Raw genomic sequence first — 17516 nt, 5'->3', positions numbered from 1 at the left:
TAGTACACCTGATCCCACGGTAAACATTAGAGAAGTGAAATAAAATTTGCATGTAGAACATATATGCAGATATATGCGTACCAAGTTTGAAACTTGCGTACATAAGTATGTATAACTTATATAACCGAAAAAATGACAAAGTGATAAAGGAACACATGAAAGACTCAGATTTTCACTTTGCGAGTTCCAATTTTCTTTCTTGAAAATCTACACGAGTAAGTATCAAGGTGATATGTACGTGTGTGATTTATCTTAATTTTTTTATTGAACTTGTAAATATGATATTGAGGCATGATTCCGTCACGGTATCATGAGTACGTGAGACGAGCTGAGTATTTAACCTTGGAATGTGATTTTTTTCACCTTAAGTTTTTTCCGCCTAGAAGTCCTTCTATAAGCCAACTTGCAATACTGTCGGCACCTTCTCCCTCCCAGTTGGTGACCCGTTTATTCATTCTACAGTTGCTTCGTGAGGAAAAACAGAAAAGCGTCCAAGCACACATGGACATATAATTTGACGAGTAGGCATAGCTACTGTTAAATCAATTTTCAAAATTATCCCACATACTTCCTCCATCCATAAATAAGTATAAATCTAGTCTTTGTTCTAAGTGAAAGTTAATAAAATTTGAAAAACTTTATCAAAAAAATCTAGGAATGTTTATGACACTAAATCAGTACCACTATATCTGTTTTGAAATATAGTTTTATAATATTTTTGATTTGATGTCATATATGCTTTTACATTTGTCTACAATGTTGGTCAATTTTTAAAAAGTTAAGTTAGGCTGAAAACTAGATATACACTTATTTATAGATGGAGAAAATACTCATGAAACGGAAAAAATAATCGGCAAAATAATTTGAGGAGCTGCGCATTTAACATGACCGAAAGATTCTCGTGGGTGAGGATATAGGAATGTTGGCAGATCCAAGCTGGGTGAACTGATTGATCGACGCTGGTGCACCACCCTCCAAAGTGTACGGCATTTTTAGGCTGTGGAATTAATTAGATGATCAATTAATATTGATATGAAGTGCCACCGTCCATCCACTGTTGGGAGACCAGTGCGATCACATCCCAACGAAACTGACTAATAATGTGCTATATTCATAACAGAACAAATAGTAACTAACTGCCCATAACAATAAAATGTTCGGCCGCGTTCCCAAACGGTGGCTCGAACGAAAACTCTAGAAAAAGGCCGACCTTCGCGAAGGGAACAGAACTCGCTCCGCACGTGACAAGTGGCGCGCTGTGGTGCCAGAAAATCTCTGGGAAGTGGTCTCCCTGCTCGCCACGTGTCGCAAGTGAAGCAAGTGCGGGATGAGGAGGAGAGAGAAGACCGGCTTCTCTCGCTTTTCCCTTTTCTTCTAGATTCGTTTTTTAAAATGAAATATCTTGAGAACCGTAAGTCCAAATTGCGAACCGTTTTCACTTTTGAGATCTTCGCTCGAGTTCTTCAAAACTAGATCCCATGTTGATAGGTTTGGAGATACTTTTTTCGTACTTCCAATAATATTATGACCGTACCTGCGTGTGTATCTAACCGTACCTGTGTTTCAACCGATAAGCACTTCGCTTTTAGTGTATTTGATGCAATTTTTCCCTTTACTCGCTAATCGTACTCGCCCGTGTGCGGACCGCACTGTACTTACGTGCGACCAGTACCGCTCGTGTGCGTCACCGTACTTCGTACATGTACTTGCTCGTGTTCTCGATCGTACTCGCTCGTGTGCGCGTTTGTACCGCTCGTGTGCGTGACCGTACTTGTACTCGCTCCGTGTTCAACCAGTACTCGTGTGTTGTAGCGTGATCAGTACTCGCTCGTGTGCGCAATCGTACTGCTCGCTGTGCGTGGATCGTACTTGTACTCGCTCCGTGTTCAACCGTACTCGTGTGTTGTGCGTGATCGTATCTGCTGCGCGCGCATGCCAGTACTGCGGCATGCTTGCGCGACTGTACCTATGTTTTGATAATAAAAAAAACAAAAACATACACGTAGTGAGCTAGCTGCATCGTTTTGTACTTGATATGGTGAGAGTTGGCTGGCTAGCTCGCGGCGTACTCGCGTGGCAGTGCACGTACTAGCTAGCTGGGGACGTGTGGAGCGAGCGCGCGTATAGGGCGCGGCAGTGCGCGTACATGAGGAGCTAGTACTCGCGTCGTACGAAGCGCGTACTCGTGCACGCGGCTTCGCGCGGGACGGACTCACGCGCGTACTCGCGCAGGCGGCTTCGCGCGGGACGGCAGTCACGACACGCGTCAGCTTCTCGTACGTTTCACGGGACGCGGTTTCCCTTCGTGAAGGTTGGTCTTTTTCTAGTGGTACCCGTGGCTCGAAGGACTATTAGACGTGCCGGGCAGAAAATTGGGTCTAGCCCGCGTGCTCCAACCTCGATTTCTATTCGGCACAGTCCAGTAATATGTCCCAGTAACATGTCCGATGCCACTAGCCATCCAGATATACTATGAACGTGCCAGACACAAACTGCAGCACCGACAACCGGGTATCACATGCCAGCGACCTAATCCATTTTACCGCCACATCGCCTCTCTTCTCCCTCTTGCCTCTCCCACCCTGCGAAAATGCTACCACCGCGAATATTTTGACACACTGACTGCGTAGCGCCTACGCCAACCATGCCTCCCTCTCGCCTCTCGTCCCACTTCGGCCATCGTCAACTCCTCATAGAATGTGCATCAACCTCGCACGCCCGCCTAGCATGCAAGGTGTTTGGTCGGTTTCCTATGTAGGTTTCATTTTTTGGGTTTTGCCTCTCTCGTCGCCATTCCGCTGATTGATTGCTTCGTTGTTTGATTTATAAATTGTGGATAGCGACGGCTAGATGATGATCTATCAATTCTTGGAAGAGGGGGCCAATGCCGCCATCGATGAAGATGATCACTTGCTGATTCTCATTTGTTTTCTACAATTACAAGAGGATGAGCTGAAGACCGCCGCTCCCAAATATGGAGGTTCAAAGTGTGGGAGAAAGAAAGGCAGAGTATGGAGGATCATGCTATTATATATGTACGCCAAAGAACCAACATATACCCCTAGAGGATTTTCGCCGACGATGTAGCATGAACAAGGAGTTGTTCATGATGTTGGTGCATGGTGTGAGAGAGTACGATGACTACTTCATGGTGAAGAAAGATTTCACTGAATGGATGGTTTCTCATCAATCCAAAAATGCCCTACTGCAATGAGGATGCTTGCATATGAAGCTCCTAGAGATGCAAAATATGAATACTTATGCTTATCTTGGGCACATGCATGTACATATTCTGCAGGGTGGTGGTGGAAAAGTTTAGACCAGACTATTTGAGAGGCCCAAATGAAGAAGAGGCCACTCATATCATGGCCTAAATAAAGCGAGAGGGTCTCTTGAGGTGCTCGAAAGCATCGATTGCATGTATTGATCATAAAAGAATTGCTCATTTTCTTGGCAAGTTTTGTATGGTATCATGGAGTGCACGTGGTGCTTGAAGCTATCTCAGATTATGACTTACGAATTTGGCACTTTTTTTGGCATGACGAGTTCTCACAATAATATCAATATGTTGCAGCGCTCACCGGTCTTTGCGAGATTTGTTGAAGGTCATGCTCCACCTTGCAACTATGAGATCCTTCACCACCTATATATCAACAGGTACTACCTAGTCGAAGGCATCTATTCAAAATGATCAATATTTGTGAAGACAATCAGCTATTCTGTAGGTTAGAAAAGTTCTAACTTTACTTCCTGCAAGGAGAGTTCCATGAAGCATGTCGAGAAGTCATTAATTTTGTGTGCTACAATTTTGATTTGTTATTGTCAGGTATTTTACTCTTACTTGGTCTCAAGATGAGATGTGGAAGATGACTAATACTTGCGTGATTATGCACAACACAATCATCGAGAGTGAACGCAAGTCTCCATTGCTTGATGATCATCTGTATGATCACCAGGATTCTGTTGGCGTTGTTGATCATCAGAAGACGATGTATTTTCATGATTTGCTTGCCATGCATACACGAATTCATGACGTAGATATTCATGTGCAACTACAAAAAGATCTATCTATGGAGGTTCAAAGAAGAGACCGCTTGATGAAGTCGAACTTCATTTTAGTATAATTGGATGAATTATTTTATTTTTACATTTAATTATCGCAGAAAATTGACGTCTTTATATATTAAAAACTTTACTATATATTATTTGAAAACACGATTGAATTTGCTGAAAAAATAAATATAACTATTGGGGGAGGTCGAATGGGGGGGGGACGCGGTTAGGCAGAGGCGTCCTCCAAACGCCACAACATGGGTCGATGACCCACATTGGTCCATCAACGCGTCCGCCAGAGCTGGTTGGGGGGACAGAGCTGGATATGCTCTTAGGTTGAATCATTATTGAGCTAAAAAACATATGAAGTTAATTGTTTTACTCTGTACTCTAGGAGTCGGAAATGACACCGAATTTGATTCAAGCTTTTGAATGACTTAACACGGTGGGAATGCCTCGTTGTGCTGTTAGGGGGATCCACGATAGCGCACGGGCGACCTGGTGTGCTGTTGGTGACTCCACCGTGCCAAATGTAGCAACGGTAGGCTTGGCCTGCGCTAGTGCGTGCTCACGCGCCTTCTGCGGCGAAGTGGCCATGCTCGTGGGAGCCGCCAGTTTTTATCGACCTAGCGCCGATGACGAGGAGTAAATTAATGTCCTTTTTTTTATTTCTTTGCCCTATGTAAATTATGATTAAATATGACATATATTATTAAAGAAAATAAATGAGGCTGTCCATTGGGTTTAACCCCGACCCAAATGGACCAAAGGTGGATACCGCTATATTTATGTCCGCGAATCGACCTAAATAAATTAAACGAACACAGTTCATGTCCTTTTTTTTAACAAAAACACAGTTCGTGTCCTAAATAGATGAGTGGGAGATGCCCTAATCATTCAAAAGGGGTATATAGCTGACGGTCTCTTCATGCCCTGTTCACGCCCTGGCTCAAGTGGCAAGCAAGCACCCATGCGAACCCATCATGGACAGGAGGAGAGGAAGGAGACGCGACAAAGGCAGGCGGATTGTCCGCAGATTAGAACATGTGGTGTGCAGCGGCGGCGTCGGGGATAAGGAAAGGGAAGGCATATGCAACTGGCGACGCATCGGGTGGATGGACGGGCATGTGTGGCTGTACGTACGTGTCCATACTATATACTCGTGTGAGCTACCCTTTTTTCCTGTGGATGAAGATGAGCTGAACCTGGCTGGCTAGCTGCCTTGCAGCCAGATCATCTTTTTTTTTCCTTCTTATTTTCTGGGGCCTCCCGTTACTGTCATTTCTACTCTTCTCTTGTAGCGGCGCCCGTGGATTTTTAGGTGGGAGATGTTTTTTTTTTTTTTTTTTTTTTTTTTGAACAAGGTGGGAGATGTTTGTTTCTGCATTTTGGCAAGTTGGACATGGGTGTTGGATACAAATATTTGTAGCTTGGAACTTTCTTCCGGCTGTTTCTTTCATGTGCTTGGTCCAAGCAGGATGGGTGGTCCATTAGCTGCTCAGGGTGAAGAAGATTGCATAGTACTTCTTCTCGTGACCAGAACTAGCTAGAAGATGCAGTTTGGATCGCACAAATGATTGGTCGGGCTCCATGAAGAAAAAGTTCAGAACCAAATCCAAAAGTAGATCATAGAGAAGATTTGCATTCGCCGCCTAAATTTACATCCAGAACGTCTCCTCGGACACATCGTGGTTAGCGCACGCGTCCACGTTATTCTCCCGCGGGCCTGCCTACTAGCTACCGCGCCCGCTTCGCCTTCTGCACGTGGTATTGATGCGTCTTTCTGCGCCGCGTTAATGGTGTACATTGCCTTCTGTGCTCAGCGTCGACGAGGCCGCCGTTGGGTTTCAGTGCTAGGGCATTGAAGGCGAGCATCTTCCCATCCTTTTAAGGGCCCTAGGTCACCGTCATGGGAAAAGGGTGGACTTCTGGTGTTTGAAGAATGACCACGAAGCGGGTTCTTCGAGCGGCCGGAAGAAGCAACCTGGCTGCCAGTACGTGCAGGTAGACTACACACACTAGTTGTTCGACAAGGGGCGACTGGTGCCATGGCCAAACATCAACCTGTCGTCGGGCTGGCTCCTCAATTCAACGATGTTGTCGGTCCATCTTGTCCCGCGCGAAGGGCGCGAGCGGCGTGACGAGATCCGTCGCACCAGTCCTTCCTCCCACCGGTTCTGCGGGATGATCCGGCGTACGGGTCTATGGGATGAACTCCCCGAACTAGGACACCTTCGGGTCCTCGAAATTCAATCCATGTCGGCGCGCATGCTACCTCGACGACATTGGCTTCTTCAGCTCGTCAACCCAGAGGTCCATCTGCTGGACCTCACCGAGGAGGAGGCGTTGAAGATGTCGTGCAGACCGACCTTAGGAGCTCCCTCAGTGGAATGGCCTCATTGTCCAGTTGTGCAAGTCCGCGCTGGCGCAAGGCATGCATGTCACCCTCTAGTGACCCCCGTGCGGAGCCATCCGCGAGCACCACCACCTCCTCCCGCGACAGCGTCAACGCCGGTGCAGTCAGTAGGCCCCCTGAAAGAACATCTCTCATATTATGTTTTGTGTGTTTGATGTAAATGTATGTGATACACTAATGGTTGTTTAAGTGGTACAGGGATTACATAGATACATTTGTATGTGTGTTGGATGTGGTCGAGTCTTGTCAAAAGCATCGCGAGAAAACTCACCGGGCCGGATAATCCGGGCCGGATATTTCCAAAATATCCGGCCCCGAATTCGGCTAAGGACTTGAGGAGATGCGGCTCGAGTATAGGGGCCGGACATTTGCCCGGATATTGTCCCGGTTTTGTACTCGGAGGCCGGATTATCCGGGGGCCGGATTATCCGGGCCGGATATTTCAAGAATATCCGGGCCCTCGAAAATGGCTAAGGACCTGAAGATTTGCTTCTCGACTAGGGGCCGGACATTTGCCCGGACATTGTCATGGTTTTGTTCCCGGAGGCCGGATTATCGGGGGGCGGATTATCCGGCCCTTACTTAGGGCGCATTATCCGGCCCCCCGAAATGCACAACGGCTGGATTTTGGGGAGGGGTATTTATACCCCTCTTCTTCTTCCTTACCCCTTTGCTCAATCATTGCACAAGAAATCTACCAAGCTTCACCTCCATTAGAGCCACCTCAAGAAACACAAGATTTGCAAGATCTCCTTCCTCCCCCAACCAAATCTCTTGATCTTTGGAGATTCGAAGGAGAAGCCACCGATCTACATCCTCACCGAAGCGTTTTTCATTTCCCCCTCATTTGTTTGAGGGATCTCATGCTAGTGTTCCTATTTGGTTCCCTAGTTGATTTGTTGTTGATGTGTTGTTGTTGATTGTTGCATTGTTACAGATTTGGGAGCCTCCAATTCAGTTGTGGATGTGTGCCCCAAGAACCTTGTAAAGGCCCGGTTTCCGCCTCGAGGAAATCCCTTAGTGGAAGTGGGCTAGGCCTTCGTGGCGTTGCTCACGGGAGATCCGAGTGAAGCCTTCGTGGCTGTTGGTTTGGCTTGCGTAGCAACCACACTCCTCCAAACGTAGACGTACCTTCTTGCAAAGGAAGGGAACTACGGGAATCATCTCCGTGTCATCGCGTGCTCCACTCTCGGTTACCTCTATCCCATTCTATCTCCTATATATTGCGTAGCTATATCTTGCTTAGTTGATAACCTTGTCATATAGGTAAATTCACTTAGTTGCATATCTAGAGAATTTACCTTTGTGTCAAGCCTAAATTGAAAAAGAACTAAAAATTGGGTAGCACCTATTCACCCCCCTCTAGGTGCGGCATACGATCCTTTCAATTGGTATCAGAGCCTCGGCTCTTATTTCGGGCTTAACCGCCTAAGAGTATGCCGAACGAGGAGCCCTCGGAAGGGGCCGCCAAGACGGTCTCCATGGAAGACTTTAATTCGTTGAAGTCCTCCATGGAAGCCCAAATGGAAAGCATGAAAAAGATGATTGCCGAGCTTTTGACTCCGGCCCTTCCCAAGGCTCCTAGTGTAGAGATAAAGGACACGGGTGCGTTAGATGAGGGAGATGCTTCGGTCTTACCCTCATCTACCAAACCCGTGGAAGGTGATAACTTAAACACTATCATATCTCCCATTGCATCTCCTAAGGGAACTAGTGGGGGTGAGAGCTACAATCGAGTACCTCCACCTTTTCTATCTCCCGATATACCGGTTCCCCATCCCCATTTGAACATTCGGGGCGACCCACCTAAGTTTTCTATTGATAATTTCGATACTTGGCAATTTGAGTTCCGCTCTCATGTTTGCGGTGCCTCCAATGAACTTTGGAGAATCATCTTGGAAGGCTTCAAGCCATTCAACCCCGACAAGTTGACTAGAAGAGAAGCGGTTGATAGTCAACTCAACAACACCGCCTTGCACATGATTCAAACTAGTGTGGGGACAAAGGAATTGCATCGTGTTCGGAACTACACCACCGCCAAGGAAGCTTGGGATGGTTTGGCCGCTAGTTGCATGGGAAGTGAGAGCACAACGAGGAACAAGTATAATGCTCTTAAGAATAAAGCCGAAGGGTTCATGAGGCTACCGGATGAAGATCATGAAGTCATGTATGGAAGACTTCTCACCGTTGCCGATGCCTTCCGGCTTATTGGTGCCACCCACATCAATGACTCTTGGATCAAGGAGAAGTACATTGAATGCATGATGCCATTTGTACCCATTGATGTCAAGACTCTTGTGGGGAGGGAATGCTATTCCTCTCTCACCTCTCAACAAGTCGTGCACGAGATGCAAGCTCTCAAGGTGCTTGAGGAAACCTCTCATGATTCTCGCAATCGAGCTCTTGGGATGACAAAAGGTTCCAACCTTGCCTTGGCGGTCAACTCCGTTGAAGAAGTGATCCCTCAAGAATCTTATAGGGCATCTTGGAGTATGTCCTATCCGGAAGATTTGCAATGCCACTACCATGATCACATGGCCTTCCATGCAAAGTCCTTTTGGGTTGATCCCGCCAAGGCCAAGGAAGACAACATCAAGAGAAACAACAAAAGTGGGTTCACTAGCTTTGGTCCAAAGACAAGATCATGCTACAATTGTGATGACAAGCGCCACTTCATTGCCGAATGCCCCTATGAGAATAGAGAGCTTCATAATGGGAGGCTCATTCCCAAGGACAAGAGCAAAGACACAAAGGGCAAGTATTCAAAAGTCCCCAACAAGAAATTCTACAACAACAAGACCAAGAAGGGAAAGAGGCCCTCAAGAGTTGTGCTAGTAACAAGGGAAGAATATTCATCCGATGAAGTTGAAAGCTCTAGTGGTGATGAAGATGAAGAAAGCTCAAAGGAATTGGCCGCCATCGTCACCACCAACATCCCCTCTTCATCTCTCTTTGAATCTCCCAATGAGAATCCTCATATCAAGAATGCACATTGCTTCATGGCAAGGTCCTCCTTGGACACATCTATTGTGCTATCAACTCAAGAAGAGTATACCTCCAGAGATGATGATGTTGATGATGAAGAAGATGCAACCTCTAATGGATTGGTCGCTCTTGCCTCCCTCTCCACTAACTCTTCATCACCAAGTGAATCCCCCAATGAGGTCTTTCATGTGGAGGAAAAAAGTTGCCTCATGGCTAAATCCTCTGAGGTATCATCTCCTATCCCCTCTATGCCTAACATATCTAGTGATCTAGGGGTTGATGATGCTAGTCTAAAAGTGAAACAAGAAATGCTAGATTTTGATGATTTCATTCTCAACCTACAAGGTAACACTAAAAAGCATGTTTCAAATCTCATGGTTCGTATAGCTCAACAAAGTGATATTATTGAGAAAAAGGGTCAAATAGAGAGAGAAGACTCCCTTGAAATCCATGCTCTTAAAAATGCTCTTGAGGAAAGTCAAGAAACTATAGCTTCTCTTGAGGAGAGGGTAGAAACTCTTGAAGAGCCTCAAGATAAAATTAACAAGCTCACAAAAGCTAGAGATCTTGCTAGGGCTAAGACTAAAGTGCTTAAAAAGGAAAAGGCCCAATTTGAGGTTGATCATGAGAAACTTGTGAATGATCTAGATGAACTAGACAAAGCTCACAAAGCTTTGAAGAGTGAATACACTCTCCTATCCAAGTCTTATGAGAAACTTCAAATTAGGCTTGCTACATATGATGTGCCTAGTTCCTCTACTCCTTCATGTGATCATGCAAATGTTATTGAGGAAAATGCTAGGTTGAAGGATGAACTTGCTAAGGCCTCCTCTCCCCAAAGTAAACTTTCGTTGGATGATCTCTTGAGTAAGCAAAGATCAAACAATGGGAAGGAGGGCCTTGGTTATAATGCCAAGGCAAAGAAGGCAAACAAGCAAAAGGCCAAGCCCGCACAAGAGAAGAAGAAAGCCGTCACTAATGGTGAAACCTCCAAGGGCAAAACCATGAATGATGATGATGCGGGAATTGCTAACCCTCACTATGTTTTATTTAAAGATTATTATGGTGATGTTTATGCTAAATATGTCGGCCCATATGATGGTTATGTTGCTTGGTCTATTTGGGTCCCAAAGACCCTTGTTGCTAACAAAAGAGGACCCATTGCGAAATGGGTACCTAAATCCAAGAATTGATCTCATGTAGGACTATGCCGCTGGAGGTTCAAAATGGGTACTTGATAGTGGATGTACAAGTCATATGACCGGCGGCAAGAACCTCGTCAAGGAGTTGAGGCCTAACATAAATGATATCACCGTCTCCTTTGGCGATAATTCTACATCCGAGGTATTGGGTTTTGGCAAGGTTGTGGTTGCACACAACATTACTCTTGTGGATGTCATGCTTGTCAAAACCCTTGGTTACAATTTGCTTTCCGTTTCCGCCCTTGGCAAGATGGGTTTCGCCGTATTTATTGATAATGATATTGTGGTCCTCTTGTGGAGCAAGACTCTAAAAGTCGCTTTCGTTGGGTATCGCGAACACAACTTGTATGTGGTGGACTTTTCGGGGACCACCACGACAAGTGCGATGTGCCTATTCGGAAAGGCGGACGTGGGTTGGTTGTGGCATCGCCGCCTAGCCCATGTCAACATGAGAACTTTGCAAAGTCTTCACAAGGGGAACCATATTGTGGGACTAATGGAAAATGTTTCTTTTGCCAAAGATCGTGTTTGTAGGGCTTGTGTTGAAGGCAAAATGCATGACTCTCCGCATCCAAGCAAAACTATCATCTCTTCCAAGAGGATCTTGGAGCTCCTTCATGTGGATCTCTTTGGTCCCGTTACTCATGCAAGTCTTGGTGCGAAGAAACATTGCTTGGTGATTGTTGATGATTACTCAAGATACACTTGGGTCTACTTTCTCAAGACGAAAGATGAGACTCAACAAATATTCATTGACTTTGCTACCGAGGTGCAACGCCAACACAACCTCCTCATTATGGCAATAAGAAGTGACAACGGCTCCGAGTTCAAGAACTATACACTCAATGATTTTCTTAGTGATGAGGGGATTCGACATCAATATTCCGCTGCTTACACCCCTCAACAAAATGGTGTTGCAGAGAGGAAGAACCGGACTCTTATGGATATGGCAAGATCTATGATGGCGGAGTATAAATCCCGCTATAACTTTTGGGCGGAAGCCATCTCCACCGCTTGCCACTCCTCTAACCGGCTCTATCTCCGCAAGGGCTTGAACAAGACTCCATATGAAATACTCACCGGGAACAAGCCTAATATCTCATACTTCAAGGTGTTCGGGTGTAAGTGTTTCTACAAAATCAAAGGTGTTCGTTTGTCTAAATTTGCTCCTAAAGCTTTGGAGGGTATATTTGTTGGTTACGGTGCCGAATCTCACACTTATAGAATCTTTGATGTATCCTCCGGGATTATCATTGAATATTGTAGTGTGAAGTTCGAAGAAAATGATGGCTCCCAAGTGGGGCAAGTTGATGTTTGTGCAGGTGATGAAATACCTCAAGATGCCATAGTAAGAATGGGTGTGGGTTTTTCCGCCCCATTGAGGGACACGGTGTGGCGTCTCGGGAAGAACTATGCTCTACCACGGTGGAGCCCTCATCTTCTCAACATCAACAAACCCTACCTAGTGAAGCAAATGATGCACCAACCCAAGAACAAGAACAAGACCCTCCCTCTTGTGTGCAAGATCAAGGACAAGATCAAGGTCAAGATCAACCAAGAATTCATAATGGCTCCAATGAGGATCCAATCAACCCTTGCCCTTCTCCGAATATTGTTCAAGATCAAGCACATGAGATTGAGCAACCCCAAGCAATTGAGGAAGCTCAAGTTCAAGGTCAAGACGGGGACCCAAATGATCAAGTTGATCAAGTGACACCTCCAAGGCCTAGAAATACCAAGGAGGAGATCGAGGCCCGTCGTCTAGCAAGAAGAGAAAGGAACCTCGAACTTCGTGGACACACTCATGACAAGGTTCTTGGTGATGTAAGGGCAAAGGTTTCCACAAGAAGGCAATTGGCGAACTTTAGCCATCATCATGCTTATATCTCCTTAGTGGAACCCAAGAAAGTATTTGAAGCCCTTGAAGATTCGGATTGGTTGGAAGCTATGCATGAAGAACTCAACAACTTCAAGCGCAACAAAGTGTGGACTTTAGTAAAGAAGCCAAAGGAGTGCCGCAATGTTATAGGCACTAAATGGATTTTCAAGAACAAGCAAGATGAGTTTGGAAATGTTGTGAGGAACAAGGCAAGATTGGTGGCTCAAGGGTTCTCTCAAGTTGAGGGAATTGACTTTGGAGAAACCTATGCTCCCGTGGCTCGCCTTGAGTCCATCTGTATTCTTCATGCTTATGCTTCGCATCATAACTTTAAGTTACAACAAATGGATGTGAAAAGTGCTTTTCTTAATGGTTGAAGAGGTTTATGTTAAGCAACCCCCGGGGTTCGAGGATCTCAACTTTCCTAACCATGTCTACAAGCTTGATAAAGCACTTTATGGTCTCAAACAAGCTCCTAGAGCTTGGTACGAGCACCTTAAGGAATTGTTGGTAGACCGTGGGTTTGATGTTGGGCTAATCGACCCCACTCTTTTACTAAGAGGGTCAATGGAGAGCTTTTCGTTTGCCAATTATATGTTGATGATATTATATTTGGCTCTACTAACAAAGCTTTCAATGATGAATTCTCAAAGCTTATGACCGATAGGTTTGAGATGTCTATGATGGGAGAGATGAAGTTCTTCCTTGGTTTCGAGATCAAGCAATTGAGGGAAGGAACCTTCATCAACCAAGCAAAATATCTCCAAGACATGCTCAAGAGGTTCAAGATGACCGAGATGAAGGGTGTGGCCACTCCTATGGTTACCAAATGTCATCTTGCACTAGATCACAATGGTAAAGAGGTGGATCAAAAGGTATATCGCTCCATGATTGGATCCTTGCTTTACCTTTGTGCATCTAGACCGGACATAGTGTTGAGTGTTGGTGTGTGTGCAAGGTATCAAGCTTCTCCTAAGGAGAACCACATGATGGCTCTCAAAAGAATCTTTCGATATTTGGTTGATACCCCAAGATATGGTATTTGGTACCCCAAAGGCTCAGGTTTTATTCTCAATGGTTATACCGATGCGGATTGGGCGGGTGACAAGGATGATAGGAAATCAACTTCCGGGGCTTGCCAATTCCTTGGTAGGTCCTTAGTGTGTTGGTCTTCTAAGAAGCAAAATTGTATATCTCTCTCCACCGCCGAAGCCGAATATGTTGTCGCCGCAAGTGGATGCACTCAATTGTTATGGATGAGGCAAACTTTAAAGGAATACGGTGTCATTTGTGACAAAGTGCCTCTATTATGTGACAATGAAAGTGCCATCAAGATTGCCTATAATCCGGTGCAACATTCAAGAACGAAGCATATTGAGATCCGGAATCATTTCATTAGGGATCATGTTGCCCGTGGTGATATTGAGCTTATCTATGTTCCAACCAAAGATCAAGTTGCCGATATATTCACGAAGCCTCTTGATGAAGCAAGGTTCACTTACTTGAGGAATGAGCTAAATATCATTGATTCAAGGAGTATAGCTTGACCATCTTGCAAACACACCTTTGTCTCAAAACTTTATTTGGTTTAGATGTGGGCATGGAAATAGGGGGAGTGTGGTTTAAATTATTGAGCTATCCCTCCCCCCATAATGCCAACATTAAGAAATCATTCTCTTTATATCATATGTTGATATGTGAGCATCAATGATGAGTAGTGGCTTGGACCCAAGATATATCTTCACGGTGCCATGCCAGAACACTCATATATGGTGGCCTGGGCCACCACACTCTTCTTTGTGAAGAGTTGGAGTTATTTGGATCTTATTGCTTTTTATTTGACAACTCCTTGTTCTTATGGGAAATCACTCTAGTTTGGCCTTATTTGCTCATATCTTGCAAACTTGAGTGATCATGTACCATTAACAGTTTGAGTCTTCTAAACCCAAGCCTACACTCATCTATAAGCCATTTCCATCTTGCTCATTTGTCATGTTTGGTAAAAACTTGGAGTTTGAGGTTTTTCGGTCGGATGATCTAGGTTGCCCCATCTTATTGGTAAATATGCATCTTATATGTGAGGTGATAGTTTATTGCACCACATATGGGTACGCAAATAACCAACTAAAGATAGGCGGGATTGACGGTGTTCTGAAATTCTCCAGAACACCGGATAATCCGCCCCCTGGCGACCCGGAAAATCCGGCCCGGCCGGATTATCCGCCCTAAACTAGGGCCGGATTATCCGGCCTGGGCGGATCTTGAAAGGGCTGAGGACGAGGCCACGGGGGGGGGAACGGTTTATTCCACCCCCCACGCGCCTCTCTCTCCTCTCTCTCCTCTCAAGGTCGCCGGAGACTCTCCTCCTCGCCGGAGTTGCCCCGTCCACTCCCTCCCGGAGTTTTTGGGTGGATCGGGTGCTCCTCCCTCCTAGCTACCATCTCCTCCAAGCGGCTTTCGCAATGGATGCGGGTATGATTCACAATCCCTAACCCTAGGTGTTGTATTTTATATGTGCTATTTTCTTGGTGGATTTGGTGTCTAGTTGTTCAAAATCGCTTGTAGTGTACTCCTCTTGCATGCTATAAGGCCGATCTGTTCCAAGACAAGTTGTTGATTGCAAAATCTGCTAGTTTCGCAGGGCCGGATTATCCGGCCCCCGCGAGGACCGGATTATCCGGTCCGGCCGGATTATCCGGCCCCTTGGGGCACCGGATTATCCGGCCTGGAGCTTCATCGCCATCTGCAGTTTTGATTCAATCTATCTTGTTTTAGACTTGTACCAGCTTATAGTATGTTTCTAGAGTGCATTACTTGTATCATACATGACTTATGAGCATTATCTTCTCTTTGCTATCCATCTTTGCTATTCACGGGTCGTTCTTCTCGGGGTACCTCTCGGAGACGCGCAAGAGCTGATCGTTCAAGTGATGAGTTCGTGTCCAACGCTCCTCGCAAGTCAACCTCAACTAGGCACAAGAACAAGGCTTCAAGGGAAAATTACAAGTCTATGGACATTATCTCTTATCAAGCAATCCGTATGAAGAACTGGTATGAAGACCTCTCAAGGGATGAAGAGACGAGAGGGCGAAAGATACTTGGTGCATGGAGCAGGAATTCATCTATAAAGATATCTATGAGCCCATGAGGAATGTACGTCCCATGCAAGCTATCGATGTGGACGTTACGGCAGTCAACAATCACTTTGAGGATGCCATTTGGGTGGGCTGGAAGGTTGGGCTTGAAGGACTTGATGAAGATTCAATGTGACTATAGTCCAGAGTTGTTGAAGCAGTTCTTTGCTACGTTGGCCATCAAGAAAGATGAGGACCGTACTATGGAATGGATGTCTGGCTCCACTCACTGTAGTGCCCCCTTGCACCGTTTTGCTGCTATTCTTGGAATTCCTGCAGAAGGTGGCCGTCGTCTCCATGGACCTCGAGAGGACAGATAAGAATCAGTCTGCATGATCTCTATACATCTGCTGGAAAAGTGGGAGAGTCCAAGGGGCTGCTTACCATCTATGGTCGATTGCTTAGGTTCTTTCGGGCCACCATCGCTCCTAGTGGTGGTAACAATGATGCTCTCCGGGGAACTCTTGTGGACCTCATGTACCTCGGCTTTCGGTGTGCTCGTGATGAGAATGAGGAACGGAACTTCACTATTGATATCATGGACTACATCTTCCATGAGATTCGTGATGCCATGATCTCCGGACCACCATACCTTATGCGCCTTACATCCGGCTCCTCATCAACAACACTGCGGGCGTGCGTGGTGAAGACTTGAGCAGGTACTCTTATTTGAAGCACTCTGTCAAGAAGGCCTACAAGCTTAAGTCCTGTCTCTTCGTTGTACCTCCACCGACTCCTTCATGGGTGATGCTCGTTCTAGTGGTTTTGCTCCTGCTCGCCATTCGACCTCCACTGCTATGAAGAAACAAGTGAACGAGGCTCGGTTGGTTTCAGCGTTACATCCTTTGCATGAACATTGAGATCCATAAGGAGAACTATGCGGCCAACGGGAGCGTTCCGAGATTAAGCATACTCGGGCGGTTATTCGCACAAGCTCGGTGGTGAGCAAGGACCCCCTCCTCGGCCTCCAGTTCACCCGGGTTACGGTGGGTGGCATTACTCGCACGGAGTTCCGTGGAGTGATCTTGATAGTTGCATTCAAAGGTCCAGCCTCACTCGCCGCTCTCCAGATGCACCTGACACTGATGAAGAAGAAGAAGAAGAAGAAGAAGAGGCGCAAGATTCCGATGATGATGATGCCTCCGAGTGATCCCCATGGGGCGAGTAGCATCGCGCTTGTCCCCTTTTTGGCGTCTCGATGCCAAACGGGGAGAAGCGTTCTATTAGGAACTCTCTCGGGGATTTGCATGGTTTGGGCACAAGCATATGCGTTTATCATTCCTTTATTGCTTGTGTTCCCTCTTATTTGAACTATTTGCTTTGGTTGTGTTCCGTTTAAAACTATGTGCTATGTGGTGTGAGACATTGTTATGGTTTTCGGATTTCTATATGTTGAGATCAAGACTATTATATCATGTGTGATGCTATATCTCCGTATCATATATCTACACATGGCTATGACTTCTAGCATCCTATCTCAACTTCATATATGTATATGTCTCTTGTTAGAGCCCATGATGGATACCTCTAGTGTTGAGGCACCTCAATCCTATGTGTTGTGTATTTGTATTCAAATGCAAATTACTTATATGCACACATGTAGGGGGAGTGCCTCTATGTTTTTGCCATCATGCTTGCCTCTATAGTAATTCTCTTGCAAATCCGTATATTGTCATCAAACACCAAAAAGGGGGAGATTGAAAGAACATTTCTCATATTATGTTGTGTGTGTTTGATGTCAATGTATGTGATACACTAATGTTTGTTTAAGTGGTACAGGGATTACATAGATACATTTGTATGTGTGTTGGATGTGGTCAGTGCTGTCAAAAAGCATCAGCAGAAAA

Source organism: Lolium rigidum, chromosome 2 (assembly GCF_022539505.1).
Source record: "Lolium rigidum isolate FL_2022 chromosome 2, APGP_CSIRO_Lrig_0.1, whole genome shotgun sequence".
Lineage (NCBI taxonomy): Eukaryota > Viridiplantae > Streptophyta > Magnoliopsida > Poales > Poaceae > Lolium > Lolium rigidum.
Note: the sequence above shows the minus strand (reverse complement) of the source record.